The sequence below is a fragment of the Pinus tabuliformis genome, chromosome 5_2 (genome assembly GCF_031772625.1).
Source record: "Pinus tabuliformis cultivar Carrire ecotype Pingquan chromosome 5_2, CPIR1, whole genome shotgun sequence".
Classification (NCBI taxonomy): domain Eukaryota; kingdom Viridiplantae; phylum Streptophyta; class Pinopsida; order Pinales; family Pinaceae; genus Pinus; species Pinus tabuliformis.
This window is the reverse complement of record NC_142306.1, coordinates 703,228,024-703,249,946: the sequence shown is the minus strand read 5'-3', so window position 1 is coordinate 703,249,946 and position 21,923 is coordinate 703,228,024. Positions and strand designations below refer to the sequence as shown.

The following is a 21,923-nucleotide window of genomic DNA, read 5'->3' as shown; positions in this document are numbered from 1 at the left end:
CTGTTGCCGAACCTGGCCGTTCTCTGAAACTATATATTGGGCATTGAGTCGGAGCAGTCAGACCCTTTATATTGTGTATTGATTCACGTTGTTTGTATAAGAAGTTTGTAGAGATAGTATAACGATTTCCATATACATTGTATTCAACTGCTTTCCATCATTGAAATCTTTGAAGTCTCTTAACATTGGCATCAACATTTGAATGTTGAGAGTTGAGAATTGAACAAGGCAATCCCTTTGGCGTGGTATTGTTCAAAATTGAAAAGGGGCGATTGAAATTCCACGACCTGGAACTAATGTATGCCACTCTGAATATGTTGAAGGCTTAAAGTTTGTATACTTGCAATGTTTCTCAATTTTGTGTTGCTTGTGTGCAATGAGTAGATTTGGAAGTTGAAGGGATACAAACACAATCTACATATATATGCATTGATTCCTTGTTGCTTTGACTTTTGTGTAAGAGTTTGGTGGGCTATATAAAGGAAATGATTGTTTTGACAATTAAAAGTAGTCTTTTGTGGAGGAAAGTTTAGTCGGTTGTATTGTCAGAACATAGTGCATTCTATATGCTGGTCATGAGTGAACTCTTATTTTATGTAATGGATTGTAATTGGTGCTCGCTGGTTGCACACTGATCATTTGCTACACATTTATAGAGGATATTGCTGTGTACTTTGAGTGGGTATTGAGTAGTAGTTGTGATCAGTTTTTTTCTGACATTGGAAAAAATGTCCAGAATCAATGAAGTATTAGAGTTCCTCAAAACTCTGATATTGTCTACTACTCATGATACATTAAAAGTCAGTGAAGTTTCTCTCACAAACATTCAGGTTTGTCTACAAAATGCACAAGAGAAAATTGATTTTTTGTAGCTCGAATCTCAACTACAGCAAGAAGAATTAAAATAGAGGAGTCATCATTCTGAACTTGTTTCTGTTCAGAAGATTGAAACAGACTCCCATAAAGCAGCAATTGTACATGCAGATGCAGAAATTCGGTCTACATTTCTCAAGCCGGTCATCAGACCTTGGGAAGAGCTTGTCCATAACAAGCACAGAACTGGTCTTGGATATGAAAAGGACTTGTCCTTTCATATTCTTGATTACTCCAAGCCCATCCAGTTTCAGAGTGCTGGATTTCTTCATGACAATTCAGTTGTTCCAAATTCTACACCTCTTCCACAACAACAACAACATTGTGAAATGCCAACACTATGATCGAGTTGGCCATATGAAAGATCATTTTTTTTATCTTCAACCATGTAAGCATTGTCATAAAACCAGTCATTCTTCAAACAGATGCTTCAGAAACAAACCTCCTGCAAGAACAAAGATTCATCTTGGATGGATCGCTTCTTGGCAATGGGCATCAACAACCAAGAAGATATTTCAGTCACATGTCAGAACTTGTTCAAGAATATTGAACAGTCTTGCAGTTGAGTTTTCTCCTTCATCTCACCTTGTATCTGACAGGGGGGGAAATGATGGTCATCTACAAGCTTCAAAGCCACATCAAGTGAGCCTGAGCCACAACTTGCCATGGTATGGCATACCAGATTCAGAGTTGTAGCCAGAGACAAAGATGCCCCTGAGCATGCCTTCAGTTGGTAATGATTCTTCAAAAAAAACTTGGGACACTTCCTCTAGTAGAAGACTTTAGCTTCTTGCCAGTTTTGGAAGAATTTCAGGAATAGAATTGGGGACACTTCCTCTAGCAAAAGACTTCAGCTTCTTTCCAGTTTTGGAAGAGTTCCAGGAATTGCATTAAGCATTCCAGAGTTGTTGGTAATCCTTAAACCATCATAGGATGAGACTTCCCTTTTCAGGTTGAAGTTCTCCCTTTTATGTGGGGTGAGACCTCCCTTTCATGGTTGAAGGTTTCCCTCTTCAAACAATAGGAGCACTTCCTCTAGCAAAAGACTTCAGCTTCTTGCCAGTTTTGGAAGAGTTCTAGGAATTGCACTAAGCATTCCAGTGTTGGTGGTCATCCTTAAACCACCACCCTTTATACCAATATTTCAGAGAGCACATTCAGCCTAGTGCTGCCATGCATTTTTGCACATTTTGTATTCCAACTCTCTTCTTGGACTCATACATAACCCTTCGCATTAAGGGGGGGTAGTTCTTTTGCTCATTTTTTGATTCAAACTAATAGTAGGAAGATCGTACAGGCCCTCTATGAGCTGTTGGAGATTCTGCAAGATTCGACATTTGTGTTTGTTTTAGAGACTATGGACTTTCTCTAGATTTCTTTCTGGACAACATTTGGTTGTCCTCATCTTCAGGATATGTAAATATTGATGCATTTAAACCTAGAATTATTTCATGAGGAAGGTCATGTCTATAATATTTATTTTTTTAATTTGGGATATTATTTGTTGTTCTAACATGTAGTTTCGGTGGCATATATTTGTGCTTTTATACTGGTTGTTATAGATTAAGCCTTTGATCAGAGGCAAACTCTGGGTGTTTTAGTTGTGTTTAAATGTTTATTTAAGCTATTGTCTTGACCTTATCAACTTAGGTGAAACTTTATGCTAGCTGAGTTTGTATAATTGTATTTGAAGCTTTTGGTTAGGCCTTTAGAGGCAAATGTCAGATGCTTTATGCGAGTTTGGTTAGTATTTAAGCTTTTCTTTTAATTCATGTAGATGCATCTCCAATTACAGGTTTTTTCATGTGTGCCATTAGATATCTGTCATATTTCTTGACCATTAGATGTTTGTGCAATTGCGGCTATTTATCATTGTGTGCTAAAGCTGCGGATCCTCCAATCTCTGATGTTTCTCCATGTATTGGGGCACTTGCCCATATTCGACCTGGTGAACACTTTTGCAAATACACACACTTAATGGATTTCTACAGGATATACACTTATTTATTTCTTATTGGTATACATATGCCCTCTTTATACCCCATAAAAAGCTTTATTTCTCTATGTTTAGATATTATAAGATAGTTTTTTATTGTTATTTTGATGACATACATATGGGATATTAGAACAAAATGGGATGAGATAGTTTTGGGTATTTGATGGTTTATCCTAGATTCTCTACCGCTTTCAACCAAGCTGCAACAGAGTCAAAAGAGGCTAACTTTGAGAAAACATTGCACGTAAGAGGGGATTTTCCTCTCCCAAGCCCCAGAATGAGTGAGGATTTAGGTTGAAGAGACATGGGCCAAACAGAGAGGTGCCAAATTACCTCTGTTGTTTCTCACTTTCTATGAAGTCTTTGGTGGACCTTTTGGTGTTGCAGATTCTATGAAGGCTAGGGTCCCCTATTAGCCCTTGCAGGTTTTCTTGTTTTTCCGCTACTTTGGAGCATTCCCGAATAACATAACCAATACTTTCAGACTTAAATCCACCAATGAATTGCAACATACTCAAGTGAAACAGGGTGAAGTTTAATTAGAATTGAAGTGAAAACAATACTTAATGTTGAAGCAAAAGTTGTGGACATACCCATAGAACAACAACCATATCACTATTGCTGAGCTTCTCAGTCCCCTGCAATGACAACAACACATCAATGAATTCGGAGTCTGCTTTGTCTATGTTCGCAGTAGTAGATCTCTACTCTTCAATGATATTCTAAACGAATGCATGCACCATCCCTTGTGTATACGTACTCTCCTCCTGTCTCTCTTGCATATGCACAAGTAATAGGAGATTCTAAACAATCACTAAAGAAATTTGAACAACAATCGCCAGCTCCAATTCAGGGAAGAGAAACATGTATGTTTTCATTCTGATAAAACTAAGGAAGAATTAGAAGTTTAGATACTTATTAGGTCGGGAGGAGGAGGAAGTTGTCTTGATCATTGCAACAAACCATTCTGGAATAGGTTCAGCAGATGGATCATGTAACTCAAGTCAAGCAAGCCAACTGGCTATCTTTGACCACAATTCTACAAATAAACACTTCACAGCTAATGGTGACTCTTTTACTACAAAGTAAGGCCGTTTCCCTTTTCATTTCTTGGAAAAAAAATGTTTTAAGATTATAAGCTTACTTAGAAATTGTTAGCACTTGGTCCACTTTTATTTAGCAATAAGACAATTCGTATTCAGGGAATCATAGGTGGAATGATGGAATTTTATAGTTCATTCCCTTCCTTTGGAAATACTGATTTGGAGTTCTTTTATGAGAAAAATCATAACAACTATACTGTGATGATTGAAAATTTGTTAACAGTCACTCTGCACCTTCCAATTCATGGCAAAAATGTGTCTATTTAACAAATATTTACATTTGAAACATGAGCGAACCATCTCCAAATCAATTTACCATACTGTATTTTGGTGATGCTTTGTTTTCTATTATTATCAATTTTCATGTCTGCTTTCAGAATTTCAAACTTTTATGATTAGTTTTATAATTCAGATTTTAAATTAACCTACCCTTTTTTTTTACATTTAATTTGTAGTTGGTTAATGCATTATTTTATATTTATCATCTTTGTAGTTTGCTTTCAAACTTTAAAGTTGTTCAAGATTGATTCAATGCAGTTGCGGCTTATTTTCTTTTGTGCCTCACATTCATATTGCAGTGGGTTATTTTATTATTTTATGTTGTGATCTTCTTTGTAGTTTTAAGTTGTTCGAGGTTAATTCATTGCAGTTGTGGCTTATTTGCTTTTGTACCCTTTCTTTCCTTGAGTTAATTTTATCTTATGCTGAGGGTATCTGAAGTTCGTCACATTTGATTTGATGTATTAATCTTGTTTGCACTTATTTTATTTTGATATTGGCATCTTATTTGTGAGGAAATTTTATATTTGTTTGAACATTATCTGCATCTCTGGCCAAACACATTTTTGTTGTGAGGCTATTTCTTAACCTATCTTATTTTCTCGGATCATTTTTGATATGGATGAAGAAGCAAAAGGTTGGTTTCCTATTCAAGCTTATAGAAAATACTCTCTCGATTCCCTCCCTAAACATTTTGGAGAAAATCAACAAGGTGCCATGGCAGAAAGCGGGACCACAAAAATTCATTGTATGTCAAGGTGAATATGCATGGAATACCCATTGGTAGAAAAGTGGACTTGAATGCGTTCAAATCTGATAAGATTCTTGCTCAGGATTTGGAGAACATTTTTCAACTAACCATCAAGAATGAGCATCTATAGATCTGATCTTTTGTGTTTATAGTTTTTTTCATGTAACATTGTATGATCACTTGATATTTTTTCAGATCACTTAAGAGCTTATATACCCATGGAAAATAGGCAAGTTGTAAAGCCTTTGATGCTTTTGGACCCTACTACTGATTTGACCTAACATATAAAAATAGTTAAGGAGATTGCATGCTTATGGGAGAAATTCATGGAAGTAAGCTCTGATCTCTAAGTTCCTAAAAGTTCCATCCTTTTCACTGAATTGGAGTAAAAGAAAAAATCCTAGAGATACTTGATTTTGATTTCTAGCAATTTTAAAGATCACATGTTTTATTAATAGAACTATTTTTTGCAGAACGTTCCTTAATATCGTTAAACGGTTACGGAACATAAAAAACTTAGCCAAAAATCCCTTAGGTATGTTAAAGTCCAACTCCCATTCTTCTTTGTATTTTTTCTAATAGTATAACGTGATTTGGAGGGTTAGTCTGATTTGTTTGGTGCTTTACATGGGAGCACTCCTACATCTTTTGGTGCTTTACATGGGAGCACTCCTACATCTTTTGGTGGCTGACAGTAAGGATGATTTATTTGCAGTTTGAACCACTCCCTAGATATTAGGATCTGAGATCTAAAATTAGAGTCTCACTCCTATCATCACCATAGCAGTAATCTAAGTTTAGCTTTCTCCATTAATTCTAACACTCCCCCTTAATGGAGAAAGGGTATTGAACAATAACATAATCCTGCTAGTCTCAGTGTTAGCTAGGCTTACAATTAAAACATGAAACAACTTGGTAAAGGTTTTCATTTTTGTCTTCTTAGTCCATACTTGTTCATCTTCAGTCTAGGGTTCATCTTTGCTTTCCTCCTCATGAGGTAGTGATATCTCTTCACCTCATTTCTTCCCCTGTGAAGGAATACTTGAATTCTTATTCTCGTTCTTCTTGGAATTATGGCAGGCTGGATAGGAGAATTTTTCTTCTCACTATTTCTGGTGTCAATCATCTGAATGTTAGCGATGATGTCTTTACCATTCATCAATGCAACTTCTGTGTTGACTTCATAAAAACATGGTGTTTCCAGCTATCCTTCAAGAAACTTCAATTCTTCTTCAAAATTCATTGCTGTTTCTTGCCTCCCAATATCTGCACAAAAAACAATGTTAGATTTATAAAGAGGACCACATTTGCTTTTGTCTTCCTGATTCTTCAGAAAAGCTTTCTCCATTAATTCTAACAAATGAATCACAAGATTCTCATAATGCTAAAGGTGACAATGTGGCAGAAGGTGTTTATTAATATTTTCCAGCAATTCCATCCGCTGCCAGCCATTGTTTCTACCATTTTCGATTCTTGATTATCATGTAATATAAATTTAACTGTTGATCGAAACATTTCTCTTTGTATTTTGGAAAGTTCACATAGATAAGCTTCATATTGATTTATTTCTTATATGCTTCATATTTCCATCCCTTTGTAGTTGTTTCTTATGTGTTCCGTATTGTCGTCTTTTCTATTGCATTTCCCTGGCTTCCCGATTGGTTTTTTTCATAGGACAACATTTGCAAAATTAATTTGTACATGTCAAAACAATGGGTTCACTGTTATTAACTTTAGCTTTTGTTGGACTAAAATTTTATTTTCCTGTTTGCTGCCTGTACATATTTTGAAGGCTTGGCACATTGCCAATAGTATAAAAATTGAGAATTTTCCATACGTCGTTGTATTTGTATTTGATTTTTTTAATATTGCTCTCACCTTGGCTACAATCCTTGTTTATTGTTCAATGATATTTTGGACGAATGCATACACCATCCCTTGTGTACGCATACTCTCCAGGTCCTCTCTCTCTTGCGCATGCACAAAGTAATATGGGTTTCTAAGCAATCACTGGAGCAATTTGAACATCAATCGGCATCTCGAATTCGTGCAAGAGAAACATTTATGTATGCATATTGATCAAGCTGGGGAAGAATTAAAAGTTTAGATCCTTATTAGGCCAGGAGGAGGAGGAAGTTGGAAGCACCTTGGCTTCGTCTTCAATTATGGCCACACTGCTTCAAACACACATTGGTTTTGTTGCATTTCCTCTGAAAAAAGAGGTGATTCTTTAAATCTTCTTTCAACTGTCAACTCGAAATTCTTGGCATGGACTGCAATGCCCATAAGAATTGCATAAGTTATTTTCATTTTGGTAACCAAGTTATTATATGGTTAAAACTATGGATATACTCTTATTTATATTAATCCAAGGCATTTTTCATAGACATTTGTATATCCTCTAGGGTTGCAGGGAGGACATTGTGCTTCTGCAAAGGATTCAACTTTTCTAGGCGCCTCACTGATTGAACATGGAAAGAAGGAATTCAGTTTCCCTGTTATCCAAGTCAATGTAACTCGTCGATATTATTAATTTCTCTCTTTCTTTCCCTTTGTTCCTTGTTTATTGATTTTGGGTTTCATAGATCCGCTCCTTTGAGATCTAGCAGAGCTGAAACAAATGGGATTGTTGTGAGAATAGAAGATATTAGTACCCATAAACCTGTAATAGTTCCATAGGAATATCATTCATACCTGAAGTGTCAAAAGTGGCCAGGAAATTATGAATGCTAGGTATCTCAGCTTATCATTTTAGATTCATGACCCTTCCTTTATGGAGCAGTTGCAGATGTTGCAGATCCGCTCCTTTGAGATCTAGCAGAGCTGAAACAAATGGGATTGTTGTGAGAATAGAAGATATTAGTACCCATAAACCTGTAATAGTTCCATAGGAATATCATTCATACCTGAAGTGTCAAAAGTGGCCAGGAAATTATGAATGCTAGGTATCTCAGCTTATCATTTTAGATTCATGACCCTTCCTTTATGGAGCAGTTGCAGATGTTGCAGAATGTAAGGATTTTTCACTGAATTCTTATATATTGGTGTATGTTGCACATAGTATTAGTAGCTACATGGCTTAAGAAAAGACTTTTAGTAGAAATCACGTAAGAGAAATTCTTGGCCTACGCATTTCGAACCAACAAGTGTGGTTCATCATCAGGATCAGATGAAGAGGCAAACCATGGTTCAAATGATGACCAGATGAAGAGGCAGACCATGGTTATATTTGAACCACACTTGTTGGTTCCAAACGTTATAGATCACAGAAGCTTGAATTCAGAAGCTACATGGCTATTATTTCTCTATTTTATAATTCTGATGAATTATGTCACATATTTTGGGCCATCCAAATACTACCAATTATTAAGGAAAATACATAGTGAATTCTAAATAATAAATAAAAATAATAAAAAAGTCCTCCATTTTTCTCTATTCCTATGCCCTTTTTGACTATTTTTTTATGTGTATGGAAAAGAGCAGAAATGTTGTTCAAGTGTAAAGTTTCTACTTCTGATAACCTCTGTTGCGGCTAATTGTTGGCTCAATCCATTCCTTTCTGGAGTTGTTTTAATGATTGCATAATAATATTGTTGCTTTCTCCTGGAGAAGAAAACTACTTCATCTGAACCTATTCCCTCATGTTTTTTCTTTGTAGAAAATTATGAGCAGAAATACCAATGTTCCTAGAATAAGGACACAGACTGTGGTCGTACCAGTGAAAACAAAGGAAGCTCCAGCAAGCAAAAAGACAGATAGAAAGAGTAATGTTATCATAACATGTGCATACTCTTGCATAGGGCTTGCTATTGCGAAATCTCCTGGGCCGATTGGGAAATGGCATATTATTATTGCATGAAGAGATTTCCTCGAGGTAGAGAGAATGGCTCGCGCTGTTGGAATTCCTAAAGAGAATTACACTGTCATGCATTTGGATTTGGCTTCTCTTGAAGTGTAACACAATTCGCTGATAATTTCAGGTGCTCGGGAAGGCCACTGGATGTGTTGGTTTGTAACGTTGCAAATTATTTGTCCACTTCAAAGGTACCCACATATACAACTAAGGGTTTTGAATTGAGTGTCGTCTGGGTCACTTTCTTCTTGCCCTATTGTTGTTGCAGGACTCGAAAAAATCCGATTTCAATTCCAAGCTAGTTATAATTGATGTATCAATTACACGTACATTTACTTGATTTATTTCTTTTTTAATGGGATCAAATATTCATGGGATACTTTGTGCCACTCTTTTTGAGCCTTACTAAACTCGTAGTAAATCCCACTAAGTAGTGTATATCCTTTAGAACTGCAAACAATGGTAGCATTTTACTTGTATGACTTGTTTTTGCAATCAAATTGGACACCCAAAAAAAAAGTTACAAGGTTTTCAAATTTATGAGAAGTATTGAGTGGCCTATTTTTGCAATAAAAATGGGAGACCGAGAAAAACTTACTAGGTTTTGAAATTTATGAAAGATATTTTAATTTGTAGCTTGAATGCTAATCTCTTGGTCGCATATACCAGCTAGTCTGACTGAATTTCATCTGGTTAAAAGCATTCTCTAACTAATGCAGAATGTTTGGATTTAATTATTAGGTTATAAAGTCAATGGTTGATTGTGTCCCTTCATTTTAAAATGAATCCCAACTCGTCATTCTCGCAAACTCTCTTGGTCACGTCAGTGGAACCCTTCTGAATTAACACTTAGCGCTCAAGTCATTGAAGCGGAGGGTCATAAGGCCAAGGGGCATGACCACCAAACTTGATCTCGGCAACCGACATCCCGACAATAATTCACTTCACTTTTTATAAAACCCTCGGGGACGACAATTACCTCTAGGACGAGGATTTCTCCAGCACTTACCGCATCTCAAAGTCATCAATTGTCGGTCCCGGACGCCAAATCTCTGTCCCGGTGTTTATTTCTTTCACTCTGCTGATAACGTCCCGGGAATATTTCTTTCACTCCGCTAATAATATCCAGGCAAAAATAATCTTTGGGATAAAATTTTCAAATCTCTGGCTACCTTGCAAAAGTTTGTCATGGGCGTAAAATTTGCCTCGGCCAGCCCACCTTCCTCCCTTGTTTTGACCTCCAAGACGTCAAATATTTAGGTTACTTAACACTCCACTTTCCATATTCTACATGTTATTTATTGGAGTTGTTTTTAGTGCGATTTTTTGGACATTCCGGTGCCGTGAAATCTTGATTTGTGTTATTTAAATTACTTTTTGGAAGCTTTTACCGTGGGTTTTTCCGGGTGTAATTTCTCTAAAATCCCGCAGCAATTTATTGAAATCACAAGCTTGATGGGTGACCATGTGCAATCGAAGTGCCTTAGGGGTTTTCCAAGGCGCTGAATCCATATATACAGTCAAAAAACTAGTTTAAATAACACAAATCAAGATATCACCTCAAATTTTTCCACCTGATTCCGGCATCGGAATGTTCAAAAAATTGCACTAAAGACAACTCCTTATTTATTCGTGACAATTTAAAATGCAACACATGTAAAACTCCTACAGAAGCTTTGTGACAATAATCCTTGTTTAATTAACTTTTTATTAATAAATTTAATTTTTAAATAAAACATTTTCGTTAATAGATTTGAATTTTAAAGAAAATATTTGTATAACAGTTTTATAAAATATTACAATAATAGATGCCAATTACAGTGAAAAACATTTAAAATAACAATTATTTTTTATGAGAAATTTCTTAGTCATCTCTCACATCATCATTATAAGACACTTTTATAATAATAAATCAATTGCATTATTTTTTAAATTTATAATATTCACAAAATTCAACATGAAAAGCATAATACCAATAAAAAGTTCACGTGTTCAATAAGAATTTTCCCTGAGAAATGAGTACCTGAGTTAATGGTGACTTAAAAATGATGTTTAGAATAAATAGCATGTCGTAGTTTAACGATTATGTTTTTTTGTCTTGAAAGTTATAAAAATTTTGGTTATATTTTTAAAAAAATTGTAGGTATTCTTGTAAGTCCAAGTAAACGCTGTTAAACTTCATAATTTTAGGTGCCTAGAAGTTTTTGATGATGCTGAATCTATTTCCACTAACAAAAACATGATTAAAACACTACATCTATAAGAATTTTTGAAAAAAATTTGCTCGGATTCGAACAACTTTTGGCCGTCCGAACAATTCATCTACGTCGGTAGACAACTCCTAAATAACATACCTCAACCACCAATTTATTTTTTAATTACCTTGAATTGGTAAGAACTATTGGCTCCACCCATACATTGGTGAAAATATATTTTTGAACCCTATATTAGGTGGGGCAAATCTACGTATGGTTTTGTGCATAGTTTTCGCACATGGTTCCATCCGAACAATTCATCTCCTATCATTTACTTGACTTGGTAAGAACTATTGGCTCCACCCATACGTTGGTGAAAATATATTTTTGGACCTTATAGTAGGTGGGGCGAACTTACCTATAGTTTTGTGCATGATTTTCGCACATGGTTTTGTATGCGATGGTTTTCGGTCTATGGTATTGGATGCTTGGCATGTATATATATGTATTGTAACATTGAAATGAACATAATGAAAAATCAATCTTGTAGTCCCAGTTTTGACATCTACAGGAAAATATCTGTGTATGTGTTTTATCTCTCGCATTGTTTATTTTCTATAGATAGTTTCATTGTTTATTTTATGTAGGTAATTTTTGTACATGTTAAAACCTACACATATAAAATGAATTTTTTAATTTTTTATAACATATATATATAGATAGATATGAATGGAGTCTATGTATATGGTTCTTGTTACCATATATTAGATTAGATTTCGGTCAGCTTAATTAAATCTTTCAATTAAGCTCTTCTTCTATCAAGCATTCAAGTAGTCCTGATGATGGATCCCAGTTGGGATTTGAAACGTTGACGAAAAAATGGTTTTCACTGTAAATTCTACCATAATTTGAAAAGCATAGTTATTATTTCAACCAAATAAATCAAATACATTAATATGTAATTTCATGGTTTTTTTAAATTTTAACTAATAAATTTTATATTTAACTATTATTTGATATTTGACCAAAACAATTTACATATTTTTTATAATCTAAAATTACATATTCAATTTTATTATTTTTAAATAATATTTTAATTTATTTATACACCATCTTATTGATAATCAATATATCTCAACCTTCCCTATGAAATAAAATTTCAATCAAAACTTTGCTTAAATGAGACCATTAACATGAGGTGATTAAACTCTGTATGAAAAATAGTACTAGCAGTGCTTTTAAGTGGCCAATCACCACAACTAACAGTTCATCCCTGCGCACATCTCTTTATTATTTCTGGCACAGGAATCCGTGAATTTCAGAAAATAAATATATTGTACTCTTGTTAAATAAATTGAATTATAAAATTCAAATTGGTGATTTTGTGATTATCTAATTGATCCAATTTGTTGTATTCTATATGTAATATATGTATTTGTTTTGGTAGATATATTTATATTTTTCTTATACGTGTAGAAATATATTATTTATTATTTATATGAAAAGGTTTTTTCATTTTTTTTTGTTTAATGTTGCATTTATGTATTCAAATAGATGTTAATTAGGTTAATTTTTTAAAACTAATTAAAAAATGTGAGGAACATAATTGCCTAAGCCTTTAAACTTTGTGCAAATTAATTTATTTATTTTTCTTAATTTCTTAAGGTGTTCACCACGGAGGTATGGATATTATAGTGTTTCTGATTAGTATTATCAATCTCTTTCTAGTCTCAGTGAACCTTTAAGTATGACTGTTCTCTCGGGAATCATAAGACTAGACACTTTAACAAGAGAAATGAGCTCATTAAAAAATACGGGAAAAAATAACACCTTTTCTTCTTTTTTGTAAACCGCATTTCTGAGGAGATTTGTCAGCAGTACAAAATCTATGACCTTTGTTACTCTAATATGTCTCAATTCTCTGGAGATTTGTCAGTAGTACAAAATCTATGACCTTTGTTACTCTAATATGTCTCAATTCTCTGCTTCCTTGACGATGAAAGGTAACCGTGTGATTTCCAATATTTCTTAATCAATTTTTCCAAAAAAGATTCATATACACTATGTTGAGTCTTCAAAATACAAAGCAAAAAAAACTTATTTTTCCGGTTTACCATTGCCATTTTACATCAAAAATGTCAATAATCTAAAATATATGGCTTTTTACGTGGTTACTCTATGTTTTTTTTTAAGTTGTTTAGGCCCTTGATGATGAGTTGTTCACTAAAAAAAATTCACTAGAAAAGTTGGGTTCACTGATATTTGGAAAGCAATTTATCCAAAACACATAAAATTTAAAAAGATCTAAGATCAGATGAAAATTTGTATCATATGGACATAATAAACTTTCTTATTAGTGAAACAAAAATTCTTTTTTCTTAAAATACATTTTATTTATTAAGTCAACTCACTAGTTTAGTAACTCAAGAATCTCTTTTGGTACTTTAGATGCGTTGTACATTTGTGCAATATTAATGGAATAATACTAACCATAGTGAGGAATCCAGAATCTATTTTGGTACTTTAGATGCATCTTACATTTGTGCAATATTAATGGAATAATACTAACTATAGTGAGAAATCTGGTGATTATCTTAAAGTATTATGACTATAAAAACCCAAATCGTAAGTTGTCTAAGTAAAATGAATCATTTATTAGAAGCACACTTATAATGTGTTTCCATCAGTTGATACCCTGCTCCCTAACTGGGATTGACTTGGTACTCACATTGTGCAATATTAACAGAATAATACTAACTATAGTGAGAAATCTGGTGATTATATTAAAGTATTATGACTACAAAAAGCCAAATCGTAAGTTGTCTGAGTAAAATGAATCATTGATTAAAAACACTCTTATAATGTGTTTCCATCAGTTGATACCCCTGCTCGCTAACCGGGACTGACTTGGTACTCACATTGCTTCAACCGCGGCCCATGCTGCTGCAACTATTACTTAATTTTAACCCCAATCATGTATTATGAATTCGTATTGGCTTTATTTTCTTTTTTATTAATATCTTTTTTACACAGTTAATATTGTTTTTTGAAATTTATTCTAAATTAATTTTTTAATATATTTTTAATTGATAAATTGAAATTCATATATGTTTAATTATTTTTCTTATTAATATGTTTTTTTTATAATTTTTTGTTTTTGAAATTTATTCCAGTTTAATTTTTTAATATATTTTTAATTAATGAAGTGAAATTTATATATATATTTTATTGCATAATATTATATATCAAAAAATAAATAAATAATGATAAAATTTCATTAATTATATTTTTATAAAAATAATATTAAAAAAAATTAAAAATTATATTAAAAACCGTTTAAAAATAAAACCACCATAAAAAAAGTCCAGGGGAACGTCAAATTTAACCCCTGCTAGCAGTGCTTTTAATTGGCCTAATCACCACACTAACAGTTCATCGCTCAACGCACCTCTTTATTATTTTTGGCACATAAATCGCGTCAAAATAAACATAATGTACTCCGGTCTCCATTTAATATTGAAAGTAAATATATTTTAACTAGCATTTACACGACATGTTGCAAAAAAACGCCGTAAGGTATTGGGATCTGATTCATATCATTATTGCAATTCATCAAAAGATGTTACATATTCAGTGTCCTATCCACCCGTTTTTCCACTGGTTATTCAAATAGATAATAGATCCTAAAATACAAATTTGTACGTTGAATAACTAATGAAACATACAAATTTGTATGTTGAATAACTAATGAAACATACAAATTTGTATGTTGAATAACTAATGAAACTCTTGTTATTTGCCGTGATTATGCTTTTGAATGGCTTCCTAAAAAACTTTTGAGCCATACAAAAGGATTTTTCAAATTTTGACCGAGTCCATTCAACGGGATTATCTTAAGCAATAAATTCTGTGTACCACCTGAACCGCCTCAAACCGTGGAAAATAAGTAGTATAAAATTAAATTTGGAATACAAACTAATGCATTTATTATTTGAAAACTACAATTTGCTTGAGATTGAAGCTTCCTTTCACATGTTGATCATTCAGATTGATATGATCGGGTTGGATCCTAAAATACTAAATTTGGAATACAAACTAATGCATTTATTATTTGAAAACTACAATCTGCTTGAGATTGAAGCTTCCTTTTACAATGTTGGTCATTCAGATCGATATGATCGGATTGGATCCTTAAAAAAAAATGTATGTTGAATTACTAATGAAACTCTTGTTATTGACTATGCTTATTTTCTTTGAATGGCTTCCTGAAAACTTTTGAGCCATACAAAAGGATTTTTTAAGTTTTGACCAAGTCCATTCAACTGTATTATCTTAAGCAATAAATTTTGCGTAAGTTCCTTGAAATTGGAGAAATGAAATAAATTTTACCACACGAACCCCCTCAAATCGTGGAAAATAAGTAGTATAAAATTAAATTTGGAATACAAACTAATGCACCTATTATTTGAAAACTACAATCTGCTTGAGATTGAAGCTTCCTTTCACAATGTTTCCACGGGCAGTGGCTCTCTTTCCTTGTTGACTTGAAAGATAAATAAATGTGCAAGATTTAGCATCTGGATTTTGGATATATATATCATAGTTTCACACCTTGATAGATTTCAGAAAGCGGTATGCTCTTTGGAAGGTTGGACATGGTAATTATAGTTTAAGTTATACCACTCCTTCAAAAAAATTATAATTTAAGTTATTGTATTGCATTTTGCTTGATTTGAGATAGAGACCCAATGTCTCCTTTGTTTTGATTCGATTGCATTGCTGTTGTGTTATTGCATTGTGAGTGCAAATCACACAGCTAAGAGATTGCTAGTCTTTGGGAGATTTTGATTGTCTTTTGCATAGATCTTTAAAAAAAAAATGATTGGAATGACTTTCTAGTTTCTTCTAAAATTTAAACCGTTGGTCTCTCATAAGAGAAATGCAATAAAGATGAACAAATTACGGAGGAAATCAAGGATGAACATGCAAGAAATCAACCAATAGAAATTCAATCTTTATAGAACTTCAAACTTGTCTAAAATAATAGGATTTGTTTACAAACTCAAAATAACTTAAAACCACATATTTGTAGAGTTTCTTTCTATTTTCCTTTTTCAGTTATAACCATGTTTTGTTCCATTTAATTTTGAAAATAATTGTTCTATATTCATTGTTCTTTGTTCTCAGCTAACAAGCGGAAGTAGTGCTGCAAAAGAGGAGCGACCATGGCATCGAGATTACTTTTCTGTTTAACGGTGCTAGTGGCCATGATTGCATCTCTTCAGAGAATAACTCAAAACAAAATGTTGATGACCTAAAGGAGAGTATGAATTGTGCGAAATTTCTTAAACTATTTCACGCAAATCTTTGTAAATTAAAGGTTGCACAAAATTGAGGAAGCGATGTTTCCAAGAAAATCATAGATACGTAAACAAAGTCGTAAGGAAAAATGAACATGAAATCTCAAATAAAAAGTCAAACTTAATAGCACTACCCTGAAGATTAAATCCGGATAACAAGAACTAAAATTTTAAGGGACGCGCGTCACCTACGACGAAAATTTATGCATGGCATTTTTCAGCAATTTCAGTTGCCTGATATTTGCCTTTTTAAATATTCTGGAAGTTCTGGTTAGGTTCCAAGATTTTTTTTAAGCCATGGCTTGATGCATTTTCTTTATAATTGATAAAAATGAGACTGTTAGCCAGATGTTGTGCGATCGTCTGATGGAGGATGTGAATTTCACTTCGATGGCTGCAACAAAATAGACAACAGGGGAAATCCTTTGAGCAAAAGACAACAACAATACTTATCTATCTGGTCTTATCTTCTCTGCGCTTCTCTCTAATCCGTCGTATGTATTCAAGTTGAAAGAAAGAGACAAGTTGTGTGTTAAGTATCAGGGTGAAAGGGAAGAACAGAGGCACAATCAGGGTTACTTAGCAGGAGGTAAATTTGGGAAAAAGGAAAAAACTGATTGAAAAACTCAGTCTTAAACCCTAGTGTATCCAAACAAATAAATTTCCTGAGAGCATTATCCAGAAACACAACGATCCACCATTCTCATAAAATTCACAAGCATCGTAATATGCAAGAGCAGCTATAAAAATTGAGCTATCCAAAACTATCCTTTGAAAAAAATAAAATTTAACTACACCTTTTTTTTAAACACGCAAAAACATAATATATAGTTACACAGTATTCAATCTTGACTGATGTTACATGGAAGGAAAGGGTTTCGAGCCCAATAAGCCTTATGCAAAAAAAGAAAACCTCAAAATGAATTCCATTACACCATTACATGAAGGCTTTGCATGAAATTGAGGGATTTGTGAGCGGATTTTAGGGATTCATTCAAGGTGTACCCGTAGACTCTCCAGGATTTATGTCAAAGAAATACAAATCCTGGAGCTAATATTCTTGGTCACCCCGAAACCCATTGTCAAATTTAAGCCCGGTACCTCACGAGATCGTCAATGACAGATTCTAACCATTCATTGTCTCGTGTAAAGTGGTTACAACCCTTCCGCCACCAATTCTAAGTGTACTCATCCACGAAATATGCCCTTACTAGAGCTTTCACAAATCTCTGGAGTCTGGGAGTTTCCCACAATCACCTCGGGGTTAGATTGTTAAGGAAAGGCACCGGAAACCTAATGAGTCGGCTTACAGTTTAGTTCAGTGGAAACTTAAAGAGTCTGCAGACAGTTAGTTCAGTGGGTGGGATAAAACGGTCTAACTGAACAATTAATGAGTAAGTTGGTTGAGGAGAGTAAATCCAGGATTCAGCGAGTTGGTTGACGCACTAAAACAAGGATTCAGTTCAAAGTTCACTTCGTGGGATCAACGACAGGGAAATTCATTTCAAATGAAACGCCTTACGACGTAAATATTAAAGAAATATTGCTGGCAAGTGATATGATCAATATAATATTTAGGTTTTGGTTAAATTTATATTAGTCTGAAATATTGTTATATTTTTATTATTTTTTCACCTGGCAAGTGATATGATCAATATAATATTTAGGTTTTGGTTAAATTTATATTAGTTTGATTTTGGTTAAAAAAAATTATTATTTTTAAATAATATTTTAAATTATTTATCTTATCTTAATATTGATGGAATAAACTTAATTATATACTCATTATCCATATATCTATACCATATTCTGAAATACATATTATACTCTATATTTATCTATACCATACTCTGAAATACATATTATACTGATACAATCTGTACCATATAATAGAGTCTATATTATGGAATGACTGTTACACATTACGTATTATTATTTAAAAAATAAAAAATGATCCCAACATATCACCTTAAAGTACAATGATCCAACTTTGATGGCTCCGGTTTCTCGGAACTTCAAGCTTTTGAACTCTTACGATGCTTCCTTTACCAATCTGATCCGAACGCCCCCACGTTACTTCCTCACTCAAAGAACTCAATATTATCTAAATATTTCCTTCAAATAAGAAATAATATTATTTAAAAATAATATGGTTAAAAAGTAATTTATTTTACTGTAATGAAAAGTTTAATTGTTTCAAATTTTAAATTTATATATGAATAAAAAAAATTAGCCCTAAGGGTTAGCTTAGTTGATCAAAATCAATGCCTTTTCATCCGGCGGTCATAGGGTCCATTCTCCCTTAAGCCCTTTGGGTTAGGCCTTGCTAGTGGGCCACGGGGTAGATTCCCTTAGGGTTCGATCAACCCACATTCCCTTAGGGGTCGAGCAGCCCACATTGATTTTTGTGGACGTAGCTCCACCCATTGACCATTCCCACATTGATTTTTGTGGACGTAGCTCCACCCATTGACCCTTCCCTTAGGGGTCGAGCAGCCCACATTGATTTGTTGTGGACGTAGATCCACCCATTGACCATTCCCTTAGGGGTCTCCGTGGACTTTCCGTGTTCCACCCATTGACCATTCCCTTACTTTCCGTGTTCCACCCATTGACCATTCCCTTAGGGGTCGAGCACCCGTGGACGTAGCTCCACCCATTGACCAGGGTGTGAACCACAGCCTAAAAAAAATACATATGAATAAAATTAAGTAAATTACTATTATAATTAACTAATAATAAAACCATTTAATTAATCAACATATTGAATTAAAGTAAAATAATAAAACCATTTTTGATTTTATGATTCAAGTAAATAAATTCCAATTAAAATCAATAAATAAAATGTAAAAAAACTCCATATTTTAATTAAGTTGTCTAAGGGGTCTTGGATAGACAGTAATTGGGTGCACTCCTAAATGTTAAGTCACTCATTCAATTCACCACCCTATTCAATTGTTATTCTTGAACATGACCATGATGTAGCCTCATTGTTGTTGAATTTACAAAAAATATTTTAATTTAGACTAAAGTGTACCTTTTGTCGATTTAAAGGAAGACAATAAATGGTAAATCAATTTGTATCAAAAGTTCTGAACATAGGTAGATTTTATCAAGCAGGATCAACAAATATCAGTGAATTGTTTGACAACAATGAGTTTGACATTGCAACCATTAATCCATATAATACTATGATCGGAACTTACAAATAAAGACAAAAATTTTGCATCTTAACCATAGTTAACTAAGATGCCATTTAATTCCAGAAAAACACAATGCCACATTATGCCTACTAAGTTAATATCCCATAAGCATCTTGCTCAACATAAATTTAATGACGATAACTTTGACTTTATAAAATAAATATTATATAAAAAAATTGCCATCATTTAATGTTAAATAAATAAATATAAAAAATTTCTTGTTGTCATTCTCTTCTGTGTCAATTATATATATATAGTTCTTATATAAAACACTTTATTATATTAAGAAAATCAATTAAAAAATGCTTAAACAAATATTCATATAACTCATTTTACAATTTTATTATTATTAAGAGTACTTCTTATCATACATCATAACATCAAAATATTTTATTTAAAAACCATGAGAACTTATTTATTTTGAAAATAAATCATCCATCAATTAAGAGCCCTTAAGAGCCCTGCGCTGGTGATTTGAAAGTTATAGCATGAGAGTATGAAGTCAATTCAGACTTAATATAATTTAGTAATTGAGAATATCTAGCGATTTTGGTTTAAAAAGCCAGAAGCCATATGACCGTATCTTTTTCAGAGGAAAAAAAGCTATATTTGTTATATTGAGATCATATAAGCTGTCTGATAATTACATGATTACAAGTATGCGGGCGATGTGAGGCCATCGAGCATATAAGACACATAAACCGTCTGAAAATGACAAGATTACAAGTATGCTGGTCGATAAGAGACCATATGACCGTATCTTTATTTTGCAAAATAAAATGATTCCCCAGGTTTGAAAATAGGTGGTTGCCATATTATTATGCCATGCAGAGATTTCCTCCAGGTAGACAGAATGGCTGGCGATGTTGGAATTCCTAAAGAGAATTACACTGTCGTGCATTTGGATTTTGCTTCTCTTGAAATGTAACACAGTTTGCTGATAATTTCAGTCACTCGAGAAGGCCTCTGTATGTGTTGGTTTGTAACGCTACAATGTATTTGCCCACTTCCAAGGTACCCACATATACAACTAAGGGTTTTGAATTGAGGGTCGGTACAAATCATCTAGGTCACTTTCTTCTTACCGTATTGTTCTTGGAGGACTTGAAAAAATCTGAATTCAATTCAAAGCCAGTTATAATTGTTGTATCAATTACACGTACATTTATTTGATTTATACCTTTTTAAATGGGATCTAATATTTATGGGATACTTTGGGCTATTCTTTTTTAGCGTTATTAAACTCGTAGTAAATCCCACTAAGTAATGTATATCCTTTAGAACTGCAAACAGTGGTATCATTTTCCTTGCATGACTTGTATTTGCAATCAAACTGGCCACCCAAAAAAACTTACTAAGTTTTCAAATTTATGAGAAGTATTGAGTGGCCTATTTTTGCAATAAAAATTGGAGACCGAAAAAAAAATTACTAAATGTTGAAATTTAGTTATGAAAGGTATATTAATTTGTAGCTTGAATGCTAATCTCTAGGTCGCATAGACCAGCTAGTCTGACTGAATTTCATCTGGTTAAAAGCATTCTCTAACTAATGCAGAATGTTTGGATTTAATTATTAGGTTATAAAGTCAATGGTTGATTGTGCTAATCTCTAGGTCGCATATACGAGCTAGTCTGACTGAATTTCATTTAGTTAAAAACATTCTCTAAATAATGCAGACTGTTTGGATTTAATTATTAGGTTATAAATTCAATGGTTGATTGTGTCCTTTTATTTTAAAATGAATCCCAACTCATTACCCATCAAACTTGTGATTTTTTTAAATTCAGACAAGATTTAAAAAAAAAAAATTAAAAAAAACCACCCAAAAAAACTTCACCAAAAATTCACGTAAAAAACTCTTTTTATAAAACCCTCGGGGACAATTACCTCTAGGACGAGGATTTCTCCAGCACTAACAACAAGTCAAAGTCATCAATCATCGGTCCCGGATTTCACTCTGCTGATAACGTCCGCGGAATATTTCTTTCACTCTGCTAATAATATCCAGGGAAAAAAAATCTTCGGGACAAAATTTTCCCGTCTCTTGTGGCCTTGCAAAAGTCTGTCATGGGCGTAAAATTTGTGTCTTGGCCAGCGCACCTTCCTCCCTTGTTTTGACCTCCACGACAACAAATATTTACGCTACTTAACACTCCATTTCAGCTCTTCTATACGTTATCTATCCGTCATGGCGATTTTAAATGCAACACATGTGAAAACTCCTACGGAAGCTCTGTCGAGGGACAAGAATGCTTGTTTAATTAACTTTTTGATTAATGGATTTGAATTTTAAATAAAACAGCTTCGTT

General features: G+C 33.4%; 1 pseudogene; it reads left to right on the top strand.

The window, feature by feature from the left end:
- Positions 1–7,155: 7,155 nt before the first annotated feature.
- Positions 7,156–20,786, top strand: LOC149161089 (protochlorophyllide reductase, chloroplastic-like; annotated as a pseudogene).
- The last annotated feature ends 1,137 nt before the right edge of the window (positions 20,787–21,923 follow it).